The sequence below is a fragment of the Mustela nivalis genome, assembly GCF_964662115.1.
Source record: "Mustela nivalis genome assembly, chromosome: 7".
NCBI lineage: Eukaryota > Metazoa > Chordata > Mammalia > Carnivora > Mustelidae > Mustela > Mustela nivalis.
In genome coordinates this window covers 44136461-44156576 of record NC_139026.1, presented here as the reverse complement: position 1 = coordinate 44156576, position 20116 = coordinate 44136461, and the positions used below count along the sequence as shown (strand labels likewise).

Genomic DNA, 20116 nt, shown 5'->3' with positions numbered 1-20116 from the left:
ACGGTCTAATCCAATGCCTGGTGTACTTATAAGAAGGAAATTGGGGCATATATAGGGAGAGGGCCATATGATAACAGATAGATATTGGACTTATGTTGTCTAATTCAAGGAATGCCAGCAACCATACAAGCTAGGAAGAGATAAGATTCTAGATCCTCTCCTGAAATATTCAGAGCACAGCCCTAATAACACTGATTTTAGACTTTAAGCCTATATAAATGAGAGAATGAATTTCTCTTGTTTTCAAAGACTCAGTTTGTGGCACTGTTTTTTATGGAAGCCCTAGGAAACATGTACAGAAAGATATGGTCATTAATTCATGTGAGAGATGATGGCGCTGGTCAGCTTGGTACTAGTGGTAGTCATTATGATGTCAGCACACAGGGTCTGAGGACCCAGAGAGGGGCCTGCAGAACCAGCCAAAAGAGTCCTTCGCTTCATACAGGGTGGAAATCAAACATGAGCAAGCAGGAGGAGAAAGCAGACTTTATTGAAGGTGGAGCAGGTACGTACGGACTGAGTGTCTTGGAGACTGAGAAAGGAAAGGAGGGGGTCTCATCTTTGTTTGGGGTCTGTGGGCTTTTATTGGCAATTGTAGTCTGGTGCACATGTCCTCTCAAGCATTCAGGAATTGGTCAGATCAAGGACAAGATCCAGGGGCCCATCACAAGTCACTTATTCCCTGAAGCCAGGGGTTTTGGTGTTGAGATGCTGGTGGTCTGGATATATGTGTGATAGCTTCATCTGATCAAGCTCAACTGGTCCTTCTTTAGATGTTACCTATTCTAGAGAAATCATTAAACCCTTGTCCCTTACCAGGAGGACATGCTCTATTTGCATTCTGAGGCACATGTAGAGTGGAGTGGAGTGGGGTGGGAGTGCAAATCCTAGCAACGATAGATGCCAGATAAGAAGCAAAGGGCGGGGGGAACCTCGCTTTTTATCTCATGGAGTCCCTTGAGTTTCCTTGTCTCAATAAGGGGGAACTAGTTCTATCTTTAAAAAGATAAAATCAACAGGATTTGCTGATGCACATGTGGTCTGATGAAGAAGAATTAGAAGTAATTCAAGAACAAATGCAGCCTATTATTCTTAAGAATTGAACTCAGGAAAAGTTGGTAGCCATATTTCTTAACTACAATGACAGATACCTAGGATAATTATTTTACTGCAAATTTGCAGTAGAGACCAAGCCTAGAAGGGCCACTTGTAATGAGCATTATCCATTATTGAGCTCATTTTAGGTACTAAGCTTTTAATATACTTTGTGTCATTTAATCCTCCTGAGACACCTGAATAGTGGGTATTATTACCCTCATTTTACTAATAATTACCCTCATTTCACCCATAGATGTTTTGTATGCACTCAAGGTAATATTAAAAGAAAGGTTGAAACTCAGATTTTCTTGACATCAGCATCAACTTCTATTAAAAAATGAACTATAAGGAATAAAACAATGTTTCTGAGAAATTTGGATGCTAAATAGAATGTTTCCTTTTATTTATTGTTTGGCTTAAGATGCCTTTAGTATATTCTTTGAATGCATGGAATACTCCTACTCTTACATTTTTGTATCTTTATGGAAACGAATTTGCTGGTAGTTGTCCAGGTATACATACACACTCAAAGAATACCTGCCGTATTTAAACAAATTTACGAAGCGGCCCTTGTTGGTATTGAAGACTGTGATTTTTGTAATTTTCATTATTCAATGTGGTGTCACCTGCTTATAAGGTGGCTAAGTCATAGTTCATTACATTTGTATAATACTTTGTAATGTACCAAAGATTCTCACACTGGTCCCAATAACATTGACAAAGTAAAGAATGGTTCTGTTATCTGTGCTGCATATGAAATCACCCTAAAATTCAATAGCCAAAAGCAATCTAATCACTTTTAATGATCTCTCGTGGATCTGGGGGCAAACTGAGGGCAGGTGATTCTCACCTGGGGTGTCTCCTGCAGTTGCAATCAGACTTGGCTGTGTCTTCCATGTGCAGAGTTGGTATGGGCTGCAATCCTACCTGGGCTATTGCCTTAAACCTCCTATACATAGCCTTTCCCTCACACATGGAGGGCAGGCTCCCTGTGAGAGCATCCAAAGAGATAAGTAGAAGGGGAATGGTTTATAAGGACTAGACCTGGAAACTGGAACCCTGTCACTTCTGTTGGAATCCTGTCACCTCTATTGAATTCTGTTGGCCAATTGCAGAGCTTAGTTGTAGGAGGAACATAAACACTACCTCTCAAAGAAGGGGTTGTGAGCTCTAGAATCACACTGAAAGCTGCCACCAGAGGAAAAACTTAATTGCATTTTATAATGAAAAAGGTGAGAGTTGAAAAATTAGGAATCTTGCCTAAGATCCCAAAGTGAAATAGTGTTGTAGTTGAGACTGGAACCAAATTTTCCTAGTTGTTACACTTTCACTCATAAAAAAGAATGGAGTAGAGTTTTGGAGAACTAGGTATCTGGAGTCAGACTGAGTATGAATTTTTGATCTTTCTAGCTCTGCCACGAAAAAGTAACTTGACCTCTCTTGCCTTAGTGTTGTCATCTGTGAAATGACTTAATAATAGTAACTAACATAGGAAATGGAGAGGATTAACTGAGCATATATACATTAAAACCCCACAATGATGCCTGGAATAGAGTAAGCACTCAATAAAAACTACTGTTATTATAGTTTTTACATCTGCCTGGCAGTATTTATGGAGTAATTTGGTAATTTTGTGGCCTAAGTTTAGCACACATGGATGAAATGTATGACAAATGGCCGGTTTAAAATGTGATGTGATGGCTGTTATTCCAAGTGGTTAGTTCCCTTTGTTCTGTGCTTTCATTTCACTGAATCAGACCTCAATTATTATATTTCCTGCATTGCATAGAAATAATCCTTTTATCCATTTGTCTCCCTACTAGTGTGTCAACACATGGAGGGCAAGACTATTTTTGTTCATCTTTGAGTCTTTGTGACTTGCCCAGAATCTGGTATAGAGTAGGAGTTCAATACATTGGTGAAATAGATACCCAGAAGGACAATATACTGAGCTGAGAAACAGAAATAAGGGAAAGCCATTACTTTCTGTAAGGATTTTCCTTCGTGGACTTTCAGGATTACCACATTCTGGAAATTTCAGAGCAAGGACAAGGGAAGGAAGTACAGATTGGAATAATAACTAAACAATCCAATTATTTCAACACTTATTCATGTATTCATTCACCAAAGACATTAATTTCTTTTTTTTTTTTTTTTTTTTTTTTTTGCTTTGGAAAATATATTCATCTTTTTTTTTTTTTTTTTAGGCTTTAACTTTTTATTTTTTATAAACATATATTTTTATCCCCAGGGGTACAGGTCTGTGAATCACCAGGTTTACACACTTCACAGCACTCACCAAAGCACATACCCTCCCCAATGTCCATAATCCCACCCCCTTCTCCCCAACCCCCTCCCCCTTCTTTTTTATCTCCTTACAAACCTATTAATTTTCAATTACTTTTATTTTAGCGATAATTCATTATGAATTATACAGTCCAGCCACTCTGGTTCAGGTAGGACTCAGAAGAATTCTTATTCTCGAGAAAAAAGAAATGCCTTACCTTTCGAACTCGTTATCAGGTCTGGTAAATGTTAAATCTGCAGTCATGTTTTAATACCCCAAGAGAACAAAAGAACTGTCCTGCTCTATGTATTTAGTGATTTAAATGTATTTTTAAATTTGTATTTTGTTTTAATTTATAATAGCATTTATCTTTCCCATGATGTCAGTAATCCCTTGAGAAATAGCAGAATGATTCAGAATTCCAATACCTGGAGTCACTAGGAGAAAAAAAAATATATATATATATTGTAATATATATATAATATAATTTAATAATAAAATATATAATTTATATATATGTGTATATATATACATATATATATATATATAATAAGACTCTAAAATCCCCCAGATTGGTAACTGAATGAATGAGATTTTGATGCAAAGGTAAAGGTAAGTCTGTTGACACATTTCAGTGCTGCCCTTTTTGAAATGTATGGGAGAGTCCTGCCTTGTTGCATATTACATAAGGTGGCCATTAAACACAGATTATTTTTCAAAAGAGAGACAGAGATTAATGAATAAAACCATAGTGAGGCATTGAATGAGTCTGGTGAGCGAGCTCACATAAAGAAACAACAAAAATATTCATGAAATAAGAATAATTGCAAAGTGATTATTGAATGATGAATTTGAGAAGAAGGACCTTATCTAAAGCCAGATATTATTGTAGTGAACATTTTTAAAAATAATACTTTAAGCAATTTTTTGACAATTTGGTTTGGGATGTAAACACTAAAAATGTTTGCGTGGGTGTTTTCTTAATATTTTTTGAGTTTCCATCAACTTTTCTGTCCGTAGTCAGCAAGTTCTAGATCATAGTTAAGAGAAAAAAAAAATGAAGAAAATATCTTCACTTCTGGCTCTCTTACATTGTCTCCTTTTTCCCATCCTGCACACTGAAAATATAGGGAAAGCTTGATGCTCAGGGAATATTCTTCTTGGATTAGTTCAATATAAGTATTTTTCCTTCTGTGAGTAAATACTTGGTTCTCTAGAGATTTAAAAATCTCTCATAAAAAAAAATTACTCAATTACCCCCTGAATCAGTTACTGTTATTAGAAGGGCACTGACCAGCTGTTCTCCCTGGGGGGCAGAATTGGAAGAAATAAATTTATAGAGGAAATGCGAAGTTATGAGGAAGGAAACCTTCCTGATGACAAAGTTGATAGAAGTCTCAGGGATTCAAGACTTCTCCCTAGAGTAAAAATGGCCCTGTAGATGAAAGCTAGGCTGGAACCTCACATTGTTTCCTGACTCTGCACCTTCCTAGCCAAGTCTGTATCCTTGGACAACATGAAAATTCTTGGCTTCTGTTAAATCAGCTAGAAAGGTGGGATAATAATACTTAGTTCTGAGGGTTATAATGTGTATTTTAAAATAATGTATATAAAAGTATTGGCATAGAATGGACAATCAATAAAGGGTAGCTGCAATTGTCATTACTATCACAGATTGGGAGCATGTAATGTCATGTCAATTCAAGGTGATTTCCCCAGGTTTCATTTAGAGGAAAGGAAGTTTGCAACTAATATATTTGTGATTCTAAAAAATATATATTGATAATGATTATTGTCATTTAAATATAAGAGAGAGGGTTGCTGGGGGGAGGGGGGTTGGGAGAAGGGGGTGGGATTATGGACATTGGGGAGGGTATGTTCTATGGTGAGTGCCGTGAAGTGTGTAAACCTGGTGATTCGCAGACCTGTACCCCTGGGGATAAAAATATATGTTTATAAAAAATAAAACATTAAAATAAGTAAATAAATAAATAATAATAATAATAATAAAAAAGAGAGAGAGAGCGCTGTCAATATTTCCTGAAGGTGGAAACCTGTATTTCTCTAATGGTGTCTCATAATGTGCTGCTGCCCATATCCTTGCTATTCTAATTTACAGTAATATAATGCTAATTTTATGCTTGTAATCTTAGATTGCAGTAAGTGCCAGATTTTAGAGAAATAAATGACAAAATACATTTCTTTCAGGGTATGTTTACATAGAAACATACTTAAGTACTTCAAATGATTATATTTGGCATGTATCTCTCTAAACCCCAATCATATTTTTCTCAGCTTGATCTTCTTTCATGCACTTTTGCTGGTAATATATGGATGTATAAGAGAAGTATTTTCTGGGGCACCTGGGTGGCTCAGTCAGTGAGATGAGGAACTCTTGGTTTCAGCTCAGGTCTCATCTCAGGGTCCTCAGGTTGAACGCTGCCTTTGACTCCCCACTCAGCAGGGAGTCTGCTTTAGTTCACTCTCCCTCTCCCTCTATCCCTGCCCCCTGCTCTCGCTCTCTCAAACAAATAATTAAATATTAAAACAAGAGAAAGTATTTTGTTTTTAAAACAATATTATGAGCTTATTAGAAAAGCTATAAAGAACACCAAGTCTTTTTAAAATTTACATTGTGATTAAAATAGTTTTATTCTTTAAGTTTTACTACAATTTTTCTGCAATTAGAATATGTAAGTTATATCAACATTTATTGTGTGAAGAGCCCAGAACTACATACTTTGAAATCCATATAAATGCAGACAATATGCATTTCCAAGGCATGACAAAGTAAAATACTAAATTAGATTAATCTATAAAAGGATCTGAGGACTCCAACTTGCTTTTGCTACAAGATGAAAACAATTATGGTTTTCTTATCACAGAAATACTCTTCCCTAAACTGGGTAATCAGTATTTTTTTTTTTTAAGATATTAAGGAAGGAAGTAAATCCTCCATCTTCTGGGTAGATGTTGGTTTTTATTTGTCCCTTTTCTTTTCTGTGGCACTCTCCAGCTTTTCTATCAGAGAAGTTAAATGGAGTGTGTTTTAGATTGCCCTTGCTGACAATATTTAATCAATTAAGAAGTATTTACAATGTGCTTTGTACTGTGATAAGTACTCAAGAGACTAATCCAGAAAGAAAAGACATGACACTTGTCAATGACACAGTTATTGAAATAGTTCTTGGGAGGGCAAGATTTATTCATAAGAAGTTACTTCTATGCAACAATTTTTTAATCTCTCTTCATTTATTCCATTCCTTTAATCATTCCTACATGAAAAATTTATTGAAACATACAATATGCTAGAAATGTGGTATGTTTAGAAGTCACAATAAATAAAATAAATGGCTCCTGCCCTTGAAGATAATGTGGCAATGATTATGAAGGCGTTATATACAAAGAATTCTACTGAGAGAATAGGACTCGAATGTTCTCTCACACACACATGAAAGGTAAATAGGTGAGGTGATGGATTGTGAACTCCATGCGGGGAATCCTTTCCTAATGGACGTATATATCAAATATATCAAATATTTCACAATTTTCTCAGTTGCACCTCAGTAACACTGAAGAAAAGAGAGAAAGAAAATGATTACAAAGTTGCTGGCACAAAACTAGGTTCCTACATTCCTGGTCCCCTCCCAAGCTTTGGGGGTATACTGTATTGTGAAGCTTCCCAAAGTATAAGCTTAGTTAGCTACCTGGAAAATCAACCTCTGGCTAAGGTCTAAATGCTACAAAGTTATATTATCTCTGTCAGTTACATTCCCACCTCTCTGCAAGCATTCAGATCTATTGTCCTAGGCTGTCCCCTCCTCCCCAAATGTGATTAGTTCCTGAAAGATCAGTTTACTTTGACATCCTCCAGGAAGACTGAGGTACTAGCAAGAAGCCAGTACAATTTTTAAATCTATTTTTTTTTTAAGATTTTATTTATTTGAGAAAGAGAGAGAGAGAGCAGGGGCCAGGGAAGGGACAGAGGGACCAGCAGACTCCTGGCTGAGCATGGAGCCCAATGCGGAGCTCAACTGCAGGACCCTGAAATCATAACCTGATCTAAAATCAGATACTTAATCAACTGAGCCACCCAGGTGCCCCCCATCTTTGAAGTCTTAAACACAAAATTCAAGAACAAAATTTTAATGTTTCACAAATATATTACTCAGCCTTTAAAAAAATCATAGTTATAAAAACAATTAAGATGTTTTAATAATAATAATATTCAATATTTATTGAATAACTACTGGATATCACATAATCTTCTGTTCGAACCTCATGAAAAGAAGAGAAGCACAGAGGAGTTAAATAACTTCCCCACGTTGGAAAGTTGGAAGCAGCTGGTAAATGGTAGGGCTAAGGCTTGGATCTCAGCACCTTGGCTCCAAAACCTATGCTCTTTTTTTTTTTTTTTTTAAATCTTGACAGAGAGAGATCAGAAGTAGGCAGAGCAGCAGGCAGAAAGAGGGGGAAGCAGGCTCCCTGCTGAGCAGAGAACCCAATGCGGAGCTGGATCCCAGGGCCCTGGGATCATGACCTGAGCAAAGGTAGAAGCTTAAACCACTGAGCCACCAAGGTGCCCCAAAACCCACGGTCTTAACCGTTGGGTCACTGTACTGCTTCTTGTGAAATTATTCACATCATGAATTTGTCAAAGAGATCGATGCCAAGCACACAGATCTGCCTCTGTAGACATTTTACTGAACAGTTAAGGAATGAGTTTATGAAAAGAGAGACTGGTTAGTGGACTAGTCACCAATTCCTGAGCCTCTGCTATAAACTAGTATAGCTGTGTTCAGCAGACTTTTTCCTTTCTTTCTTTTTTTTTTTAAGGTTTTTTTTTTTTTTTAAGATTTTATTTATTTGACAGACAGAGATCACAAGAAGGCAGAGAGGCAGGCAGAGAGAGAGGGGGGAAGCAGGCTCCCCGCTGAGCAGAGAACCCACTGCGGGGCTCAATCCCAGGACCCTGAAATCATGACCTGAGCTGAAGGCAGAGGCTTTAACCCACTGAGCCACCCAGGTGTCCCCTTTCTGTCTTTCTTGACATGCTCCCAATTCTTTTCTTGAGGAGAAGAGTATCTGTGGAATTGATGATCGAAGCCCTGAAGATAGGAGCCATCTTTTGGTTGGTTGTTCTGGAAAACAGCATACAAAGAATGATCTACCAGCACCCTTCAGATCCTCATAGGATGGGATGGCTGGAATTATGACACTCTGTCTTCCCCTGACCAAATACATGCTTGAGTCCCATATACGCCACTTCAATCCTCATCCTTTCCCTCCTGGGGACTTCACTTCAAGGTAGACTTTGCAAGCACAGATGTTCTCAGAGGCAATGGATGTAAGACCATTGCCTGAATGAGGTGGAGTCAGACCATGGGGAATGCTAGGGAATATGGAACTCTGAAGTATGCACATGGTGATCCTAGAGACATTAAAATTCAATTTAAAAACCAGACAAACAGCAAACACCATGCTAAAAAGACAAAAATCCTTAAACAGACTCAGCTTCTTTATATCCAGTCAATCACAGTTTGAAAGTCTGTTTTAATCACATCTCTCCTCTTCTCCCATAGCAGAACCATTTCCGTTAGATCCCAGAGTGAAACCAGATTATCTAGAAACCAGAACCAGAAACTAGATTATCTAGGTAGGCTCAATCTAATCATGGGAACCTTAGGAGCACAGAACTTCCTCCATCCTGAAGAAGGAGAAGGAAAGTCAGAGTCATTCAAAGGTAAGAAGTAATTGATACCCACTGCTGGTGTGGAGTTGGAAAGGATGACAAAAGGAGAAATGCACATGGTCTGAGGGAACTGAGAGATGCTCCAGGCTCATCAGCAAGGAAACAGATACCTCATATTTACAACCACAGGGAAATAACCAAATAATTATTTTTTTCCAAATAATTATTATTTCCACTAGAGAATAATCTAATAACCTGGAAGAGCTTGGGGTAACTCTTTCCCATCACCTTGACTTCCTCCTCATGAAGCTAAGCAGAGACCAACGCCCCACTGCCCCACAGGAAATTTGGATAACAAATGGGTGTTATTTGAAGCAGCTCAATTGTTGGCAGTTTGTTGTGACAGCAATATAACATTAATCCACAAGTCCCATTTCCACTTCTCCTTCTGTCTTACAAAATGACAGCTCAGACTTAAGCATTATATTAAAGTAATTATTTAATTTCTGCTGGTCACATAGGACAAGTGGGAAGTGGGGAGCTCTGGTCTTGTGGCTGGGTGGAAGTCTCAGGCTACTATGGGAAACCTCAAGTTTTCTCTCTCTGCACTGGCGATGGCCATGGCCAATCTTTCCTTTCAATTATATCAAATAAAAACTTCTCACCAAGAATATAATTCATTTTACTTTTAAGACTGCATAGTTCATTTTGAACTACACATTCTTCCCATTTCTCATTTAATCCTTCATTGTTGGCAAGTATTATTTGTTACCATTTTTTCACAGATGGTGACACTTGCAGAAGAGCCCTGTAACTGGTAGTGTAGTGTGGTGAGATTCAAATCCAAGTCTCACAGATTCTACAGACAGTGGGAAGAAGAAGGGCTTCTTCACTACAAAATATTAGAAAGTTAGGGTGAAGTAGAACTGCCTCTCAGCTCAGGTGTGATAGCTCCCCACCCTTCAGTATAACCATTTTTCTATTTTCATAAGAGAATGTTCCCTCCCTAGTGTCTGTAACTAGATTTTTTCTTGTCAGTTGAAATTTGGAGCATCGGAATCCTTATCTAATGTCTATGGGACATTTGTTATTTTATTAAAGTGTCTATAAATTCAAAAGCCATGCACTAATACTGTATAGAATACATTGTCTTTATGTGCTTCCACGAAACATCACCTAGGACTGCAAAGAACCTGGGCAGCCTGTCTCAGCACAACCCTTTCCTCCCAGCCAGTCTCCATTGTTCCATTCTTTTCATTCTTCTGGACTGGAAAGCCCATCTCAGGGGGATTGCTGATTTTTCTCCTACTGGATTATAAACTCCATGAAAGCAAAAGCCATAGCATCTTCCATAATATTCCCCGGAACATATACAGTAGAAACTCAATACCTAGAAGAAGAAGAAGTTGTAACTTCTTCTTGTAGATCTTGTAAATACCTTGTAGAATAAGTTAAATGATGCAATCCCATCATTAAAAAAAAAAAAAAAGAGGAGTAAATATGGTATTGTTTCATTGGCATGGGGTTTTGCTCTAACATTACGCACCTGGTGATTTTTTTTTTTTTTTAATTGTGTGGGAAAGCAGCTACTGAAAATCCCGAGCCATATTTAGGCTGGTATCCACTCTTTGTTCTGCATCCTTTGATTTATCCTCTTTTACCTCATTTCTTTTGTTGTTGTTATTTTTGCTTGTTCATCTATGCTTTTGTTGTGTATTTTTATGCACTTGCTGTTTGACTGAGGAAGGACAAACTCTTCTAGGTTAGGGAGCGGAATGTGTCTAAAAGTCATAAGGCAGCTATGTGAATGCTTGCCTACCTAACCTGAGCTCAGCCTCACTAGCCTATAGAGAGCCTTTGGATAAATGAGACCTGAAGGGGTCACCCGCGCTTGCATCCTCAGTTATTTTTATGCACTGCACCATCTGACAAACCACACACAGTGATTCTACCTGGGCAGACGTCACCGATAGCAGACCGACACCTGTTTTAGGCAATTGCCTAAGAACACTTCCGGCCTCTTGTCCAGTTTTCTTTTTCTTGAACTCATGTCCTAGCTCTAGACTTTTCTTTCTCCATACCTTTACTCTGGAATCTATCTCTGATAGCCTCAGATTTTTTGGACCTCTGAATTACCTCCTGCCATTTTGGTTTCAGGCATGTTTGCAGGTTTTGGGTATTTTGTTTTGCTTTGTTTTGTTTCTCCTGTTTTCTCCTTTAGCCTCCACGACCCTGATAGCTAAGAGTAGAACTCAAAACTCTGATCTCAGCCCAACAGAAGGCACAACCCCACTCAGCAGCAAGCCTATCATGTCTCTCTATGGGAAGAGTGGGAATTCAGCCAATACCATGCTCTAAAATGACTTAAATAAATATCTCAAAGAGCAACTTGAAATGCATCCATGTGATCAGAAGCATCAGGCAAAGGTAGTCTGAATGATGATCTAAATGGCCACAGGGACCTAGGTGCATAAACTATATGGCACATTTAATCACTTTTGAAGAAAAATAATGCATTGAGCCAGCTGAAAAGTAAAAATAAGCACATCATAAAAAGTTTCATTATGTGGGAATGGAAATCTTACCTTATGTTCAAAACATAACTGATGAATGCATATCATACTAAAAGTGGTCATTATTCCTCTTTGGTTGTTCAAAGTGGCTACAGGTGAGCAGATGCATCAGGACATCTGCCACACTTAAATAATCATACTCATTAAAGTGCTCTAGAGAAGAAATTATTATTAATAAAGCCTCCCCCTTTTAATATTTATCCCCAGGGCTATCATTTCTAAAGGTATTGTGATTAAAAAAGAATAAAAAAATTTGGACAAAGACCACGACTCTCTTCCAACTCTGCCCAGAGTTGGCAGAGCCTCTTTAAATAATGCAAATACCTGTGCTGAAACATCACTGTCTCCAGAAATTCTTTTTCTACCATCCATCACCGTCATGATGTTTTCATCAGCTGCTTCTAATGATTTTGTTGCTGCTTCTGACTTGAAATTTTAAGGAGATGGATGAATTGATAAATGGACGAATGAATGCATGCTAAGTTAGAACTGTCTTGTTCTCAGTGGATGGAAGTCACTCAAATAGCACTGATGGGATACGTGAGGAAAAAGAGTGCTCTTCTTTGCCCAGACTAATGCAACTCTGTAGTGTTATAACTCAGTGATTCCAACTGACGGAAGACAGACGGCTGCAGTGAACACTAAGGAATTTAAAATAGTTCACAGTTTATGTTACATGGCTAGAAAATGTAGTTAGGAGTGTTTGACTTTCTAGCCTTATGAATTTATTTTCCCTGTAAGTGTAACTTTAAAATTTATGTGAACAAAAGTAGTGAATTGAAGTCATTAAAAAAAATCTGAAAAGTTGAAATATTTCTTTTCCTAATCCAAACTTCTGATCAGCGATTTCACTCACTGATGATAACCATTATGAAAATCTTTTATGTATCTTTCTAAAAATATATATAAGCATAAAGAAGTTTATTCTGATTAGTTTGTGTGTGTGTATGTGTGTGTGTGTGTGTGAATCCTTTCTTAGTTACACTAATGGTATTCCATTCAATAAACTATTATGTATTTCACTTTTATCAGTTAATAACATTTTTTAAAAAAATATTTTATTTATTCATTTGTCAGAGAGAGAGCTGGAGAGCACAAGCAGGAGGAGCTGCAGACAGAGTGAGAAGCAGGCTCCCTGCTGAGCAAGGAACTCGATGCAGGACTCTATCCCAGGACCCTGGGACCATGACCTGAGCCAAAGGCAAACACTTAGCTGACTGAGCCACCCAGGCATCCCTGGGTAATTAAATTAAAATTAAAATTAAATTAAAATTAAATAAATTAAAATTAAAGATATATTTATTTCAGGGGGAGAGAAAGAGAGAGAAAGCTTGCATGTAGGTGCTCACATGAGTGTGGGGGGAGGGAGAGAATCCTCAAGCAGACTCCCCACTGGGCACAGAGCCTCATGTGGGTCTTGATTCCACAACACTAAGATCATGACCTGAACCAAAATCAAGACTCAGACGCTTAACCAACTGGGATACTCAGGTGCTCCAATAACATACTTAGAAATTATTTTATCAACCAATCAAAATGTACTTCATTTTTTTATATTTTCAAAATGTATTTCAATTATATTTAAAGCAATGGTAAAAATTAAAATTTATCCTCCTCTTTCCACATGCATATCTAAAAATCAGCAATTTAAAAAAACATTTTGTTTGCTTTAAATTCCTTTGGTGGTTACTTTCAAGTCACTAAATTATATGAGTGAACTTCTTTTATTACCTTTAAACAATCACTATCAACTCCCTTTCATGAAATGAGTATTTGGATGATTTATATTGATTCTCTTCCTTCTCCTTCTTTTTCTAACTGTCCACAGTTAAAATGTACCTTATGTCTCTTTGACTTTATTGAGATATAATTGACCCATAACATCATGTAAGTTTAAAGTATACAAAATACTTGGATTTGGGATATGTGCATATTGAAGTATGATTATTACAATAATTTTAGCTAATACCTCCATCATATCACATAATCATCATTCCCTTTTTGTGGTGAAAAAATCTACTTTCTTGAAATTTTCAAGTATACAATACAGTACTATTAACTATAATCACAATGTTGTGTGTTAGATACCCAGAATTTATTCATCTTTTAGCAGGAAGTTTGTAATCTTTGACCAACATTTCCTCATTTCAGCTCCTGGTAACTACTGTTCCATTCTCTGTACAGATTTGGTTTTTGTAGATTCCACATATAAGTTATCTCACACAGTATTTTTTTTTTTCTGTCTGATTCAACACACTTAGCATAATCCCTTCAGGGTCCATTCTTGTAGTTTCAATTGACAAGATTTCCTTCTTTCTCATGGCTGAATAATATTCCATTGTAGGTAGACACCACAACTTCTTTATCCATTCATCAGTTGACAGACAAATTATTGCCATAGTTTGGCTGTTACAAATAATACTCCTATGAACATGAGAGTACAGATATATTTTTGATATCTTGTTTTCATTTTCTTTGGATATATATCCAAGTGAAACTGTAAAATAAATTAAAAAAAAAGAAGAGGAAAAGAAAAACAATCAACAAAGGAAAAAACATCTTATGGATGGGAGAAAATATTTGCAAATCATGTATCTGAGAAGTGGTTAATACCCAAAATACATTTTAAAAACTCATCTAACTTGGTAACATAAAAAAAATCTGATCGAAAAATGAGCAAAAGAACTGAAAATAATTTTTCCAAAGAGGACATACAGATGGCTAGCTGGGACAAGAAAAGGTGTTCAGCATGGATTACAACATTAATCATCAGGGAAATACAAATTAAAACCACAATGAAGTATCACCTGACACATCAGAATGGCTAGAATCAAAAAAACAAAACAAACAAACAAACAAAAAAATCCAAGAAAAACAAGTGCTGGCAAAGATGCGGAGAAAAGGAAATTTTTATGCACTATTGGTGGGAATGTAAATTGGTGCAGCCACTGTGGAAAGCAGTATGGAGTTTCCTCAAAAAATTAATAATAGAACTAACATGTAATTACCTTTTTTTCTTCTAATATTTGATACTTATATTGATCATTTTTGCAACTTTGAATACTATATTTATACCTATTTCTTGTTCTCATGAACTTTAATCAGTATCCAAAATCCCCCCTAGTGCTCTTGCTTTTGAGAGAGAAACAGACCTACAATCTATCCTCCTTTACTTTCATAACTTTCAGAAGTTTTGTTAGAATGTGACTTTACAGCTATGAACAACAATTGCCAGATAGCTTGGTTGGTAAGTGCTATCACGTGACAAAAATTTTGCTAATATTACATAAGTGGAAATAATGTCTGTCATAACTTTGGTTTCTGAGTGACTACATGGAAAAGAACCACTTAGAGGCATGTGAGGAAAATAAGCTATCTCTTTAAAGCCATGGCATGTGAAAGTGTCTATGCAATAATATCTTAGCTTTTTATTCTAAGAAATAAAATCTTTCCTGTGCCCATAATTTGCTCACCTTCCCTCAGCTATACCATATAGAGCATATATAATCGATGCCATGCCCATATCTGCTTGTCCCTCACTGTGCCCGTACATACCACAGCACCCTACTGCATGTTCCTGCCACTTTAAATCTCAGGGCTTCTTCATTTATATTGGGGCCTCTGGAAGTACCAGGGGGAAGTACCACCCCAGGAGCAGTCCCTGATCAGTGATGGATTGGCGTTCAAAGCTAAATACTTCAGCTTTCCTCCCCTTTGGGAAGGATGAATCAGAGGCATGTTTTACATCATCTCTAAAAGTTCTCCAGCGAGATTGCATTTTAGTTGCCCATCAGAGTAACCAGCTTGATAACACACTCGTTGGCTTCCTTTCCTTCTTTCCATTTCCCCTGCCTGTCCTTTTTGGGCACAACTCTCAAATAAGCTGCTTATCCTCAGATCCCTTTTTTAGGGTCTGTAGGGTTTGCTACTGAGAAACTCAACATAGTACCAGAAGTTGACCCCTTGATGTGAGATTCTGGAATTGGAGAGCTTATCAGTCAGAAGGAAGTAAGAACTCTCTCACCAATTCTCTATAAGCTCACAATGACGGCCTCTTGGGGTGTTCCTTAGGCCTAGTTAGTAGAGGAGTTAAAAACCTGGGCCTGGGTCAGGGATGGTTTGCTTGATATATTGGCATGAGTGGAAAAAGAACTGTTGCTACCCTACTATCTCTCAGAGATAGCTCTGTGGGACAGCAGTGAGGGGAAGGCCTCCCAACAGGCATAGTTTCATTCAGTACTCCTGGTCATAAACCTTATGGAAGGAAGAAAATGATCCGGGGTAAGCGAACTCCTGGGAAGTGCTTCATAGCTTGGTAATAGACAGAGGCCTAGCATCACAATTACTAAAGCTCTTCCCTGTGACAAATTGTGATAAGGCACAGGTGGAAGGGGACACACTGGCTTATGTTATAGCTCTAGCCCTTGTGAGACATGAGGAAAAGAATTATTATATGAATCCTGGAGCTGGTTTGCTATTGCTAGCTTCCACAGACATCCTGAAGGAAGAATATACAAGGCTCAGGTCAGTAATCATATAACAAAGGGATTGTACAAAAGCCAGAAGGTCTCCATGGTGATAATTAAGAGAATCTCAAATCTTGCAGGTGAGAGGAAAGGATCTCCAGAAAAAGTGGACCAATACCTAAGTTTCAGAGTGGCAGTGTCACATAGGAGTTTGAATTACCTGTCTTCTTACAGCAAACTCAAGTCCTGAGAGGGAAGGAGGGGGGCCCTTAGAGCTGGATAAATATTTGAGTACATAGACTGGAGAAGCTTGGTTTTCCATATTTCTCTGGATGTTCTAGGTTAATAGGAGTTCCACACCCCCCTCTGCCAGAGGAGAAAGCCTCTCCTTGTTTGAATGTTTGCCTTCCCCGGGATCTTCCCCTGCCTCCTGTCATTGCCTTTCGACCAGTAAATAGGCTTGTCTCAGATAGGCTCCAGAAAAAGAAGAACAGATCTTCCTTAGGATGTTTATGTCCCCATAAACCCATCATAAGTTGAAAATATCATAAGTTGAAAAGACATTCAATACACCTAACCTGCTGATCTTCATAGCTTAGCCTGACCATCTCAAAAGCTTAAAAGTTAGAAAGTTACTTAATATTAACATTAACATTAACCTACCATTGGGAAAAATCATCTCATACTAAGCCTATTTTATATATATTGACTATCTCATGTAATCTAATACTGTATTGAAGAACAGGAAGGTTGTACTGGTACAGAAGGGTTGTGTGATAGTTCTTGACCCACATGATAATGTGGTCAAGACTGGGAGCTGTGGCTCATTACCTATGACCAGCATCATGTGAGAGTATCCCATGGTATATCCTTACCTGGGAAAAGACCAAAATTCAAGGGGCACCTGGGTGGCTCAGTGGATTAAAGCCTCTGCCTTTGGCTCAGGTCATCATCCCAGGGTCCTGGGATCGAGCCTCACATCGGGCTCTCTGCTCAGCAGGGAGCCTGTTTCCCCTCCTTCTCTCTCTGCCTACTTGTGATTTCTGTCTGTCAAATAAATAAATAAAAATCTTTAAAAAAAGATGAAAATTCAAAATTTGAAGTACCTTTTCTATTTCTTCTATTGCTTTTGCACCATTATAAGTTGAAACATCAGAAGTCTGGGACCATCTGAACTATAGCTGACCAGGAGGAAAGGGAAAATTTACCAAAAGATCAGTAGGATCTGGTTAAATTATACTACCAGAAAGTGCCTCAGAATGAGTCTTAGAATGTTGTACCAAAGGTACAGGTTTAGGAAAGTGGAGCATAAGACTTGGTAGTGGACATGATGATATGGAGGTAGTCTAACATAACTCAGGATTTAACAGTATAAAAATAGGGTTCTGATATAGTCCTACCATTTTATTGAAGTGACTCTTTGAAGCTTGGAATGATAGCCTATAGTAAATAAAGGAAACTTGCTAGAACTGTCTTAACAAAGTATTGCACAAGACAAAAGATTCAGAGAATTGAGCATGTTAGAATGAATTTATTTTGCAAGTCTAGAAGAAGTACCATCTGACTATGTTTTCATGAAGGACTTAGATGACATTTTCTTTTTCTTTTTCTTTCTTCTTTTTTAATGAAAGTGGTAAGGAGTTGACTATTAAAGGTCATCAGCATGGATGAGAAAGGTAATGGTGATTCCTACTTCAGGTTTCTGTTGATTAAAAAACAAAACAAAACACTTGCATGAATTCATCTTTCTGGGGTTAATAAAATTATGGATAATAAAATTATAGCATATTTGATATATGGTGCCAGCACTTAGCCATCAGCAGCAAAGTAAATATAATTATGATGGGCATCAAGGTCAGAATGGTATGTAGAGGACTACTTTTGGGATCCACCTTAGTTAATAGACCATAGATCTCTTATGGATGAGATGGATGGGCAGCCAGGAAAGACCTTATGCTGGGGTGTGGATCAAAGCCAGTCATTTGCCTGGAACATAGCCACATCCATTTGTTTACCTATGGTTTATGGCCACTTTGTGCCACTGTGGCAGTCAAGTAGGTGCAACAGAGACTGATGGCCTGCAAAGCTGTAAAATATTTACTATGTGGCCATTTAACAGAAAAAGTTTGCTGACCCTGACCTACATAATCAAAGCAAGTCAAGAACGAGTGAGAAGACTGATCCCAGCCTTTGCGAGGGAAATTACAATTCTTGACTTTAGACTTTGAGACAGTTTTTAGGATCTGGGTTATTGACTGAAAGGATGGAAGAAGGAATATACTTTAAGGCACATTCAACAACCTTTCTCTCATTTCCCTCCCTTTCATAGAAGAGCATACACAGGGGAAAGGAGAAATACCCAGATCTTTTGAGAGCACTTAGATACAGGTTCTGAGCTAACACTCAGAACAGAAGACCCAGACATCAACTAGCCACTTTGTGGAGGGGGATATAGTGAGGCCAGGTTCCATGTCCTAGTCCTTGTCCTATGTCCTAGTCCATGCCCATTTTACACAATAGCAGTGTAGTCATTTCTCTGGTCCCAGAGAATAGTCATGTTGGATAGACTTGTTAGATGGTTAAGACCTCACACAATGTTTATCAAGAGTAAGAGGAAGGGTTAACATGGGGGGAAGGAAGAATTTATACTTTCCAACTGGCTTGATAAGGACAGAATAATCTTGTTATAAGAATCTGACAAAGATATTAAAAAGAGAAATGGTATAGGCCAAGGTCTTTCTCCAAAGTAAAAAAAAAAAAAAAAAAAAAAAATTCTAAACACAATATTAACCAATCAAATGTCATTATATACAAACAGAATCCTATACCAAAACCAATTTTTTATTTTTCTCAGAATATAAGGTTTGCTTAAATTTAAAAAAGCAAATGAATGTAATGCACAACCTTAACACAATAAAGAAAAAATAATCTTAATAGATGCAAAAAAACCCCGATAAAGTTGAATACCCATTAATGATAAAAATACTTAATAATTTAAGAATAAAAGGGGACTTCGTTAAATGAAAAAGAACACCTACAAAAAAGTGTATTTCAAATATGGTAAAATATTGACTCTTTTTGCTAGAAATTCAGACTAAGAGAAGGCTGCCTTTACAAGCTATCATTACTTCTATTTATCATACTAGTGCTTCTAGCTAATACAAGAAGACAGAAAAAAGAAATAAAAAGAATAAGGATTGAAATAATAAAAATTGACCTTATTCTCAGATGACATGATCATATGCTTATAAAATTTATATACACATACATACATATGTTAGAGAGAGGATAGAAAGATAGGTAAACAGATGATAGATTAGAGAGAGAGAGAGATAATAGCCTTTGGATACATAAAAAATTTTAAAAGGATAGAATTAGCAATGGGGGTGCTGGCATCTGAATGCTAAAAATGTGAAGTAAATAAAAATGCATAGCATTTTAAGAAATTGATGCAATATGAGAAAAGAATTAATTCAACTTTCAGCTTTTTCTTTCAAGTGGCTCAGCAGGCTTATCACTGGACATATGGAGAAGAAAACATGATCCATGTTGTTGTGTAGCAAACAATATATAACTAGTCATAATAATTGGAATCTATTTTGTGTTCTTTGGTTTTTAAAATCAATCTAAAGGCAAAGCCTTTAAGAGTGATTATAATGACAAAACAGAATGCAAGCTATACACCAGTAGCAAGGTGTCTTGTTTAAGTTGGATTTACCTAGAATGAGACCCTAAGGATACAGATTTGGGTGCAAGTTCTTTACTGGTGGGACAATCCTAGGAGATACCAGCAGGAGAATGAGGAAATGAGACAGGAAAAGGAAGGAAATCAATAATAGGAACATTATTGAACCTGTTACTTTTATGGACATCTGAGCCTGAGTCCCACTGAACTCTAGAAGGTTAAACCAGCCTCAGAGACAAGGCACCTGGCATCCTTCAGATTCCCCCTGCTATTTGCTAAGGCCTTGTGACCTGTCCTGAGGAAGGGCTAAGGGAC

At 37.4% G+C, this 20116-nt stretch overlaps 1 long non-coding RNA gene across 1 annotated transcript in view; it reads left to right on the top strand.

The window, feature by feature from the left end:
* Positions 1–420: 420 nt before the first annotated feature.
* The window catches only part of LOC309870524, a 105937-nt gene continuing 86241 nt past the window's right edge, over positions 421–20116 (top strand). Inside the window, exon 1 of the long non-coding RNA XR_014314643.1 lies at positions 421–505. This is a non-coding gene — a long non-coding RNA (uncharacterized lncRNA). The remainder of the gene's footprint in view (positions 506–20116) is intronic.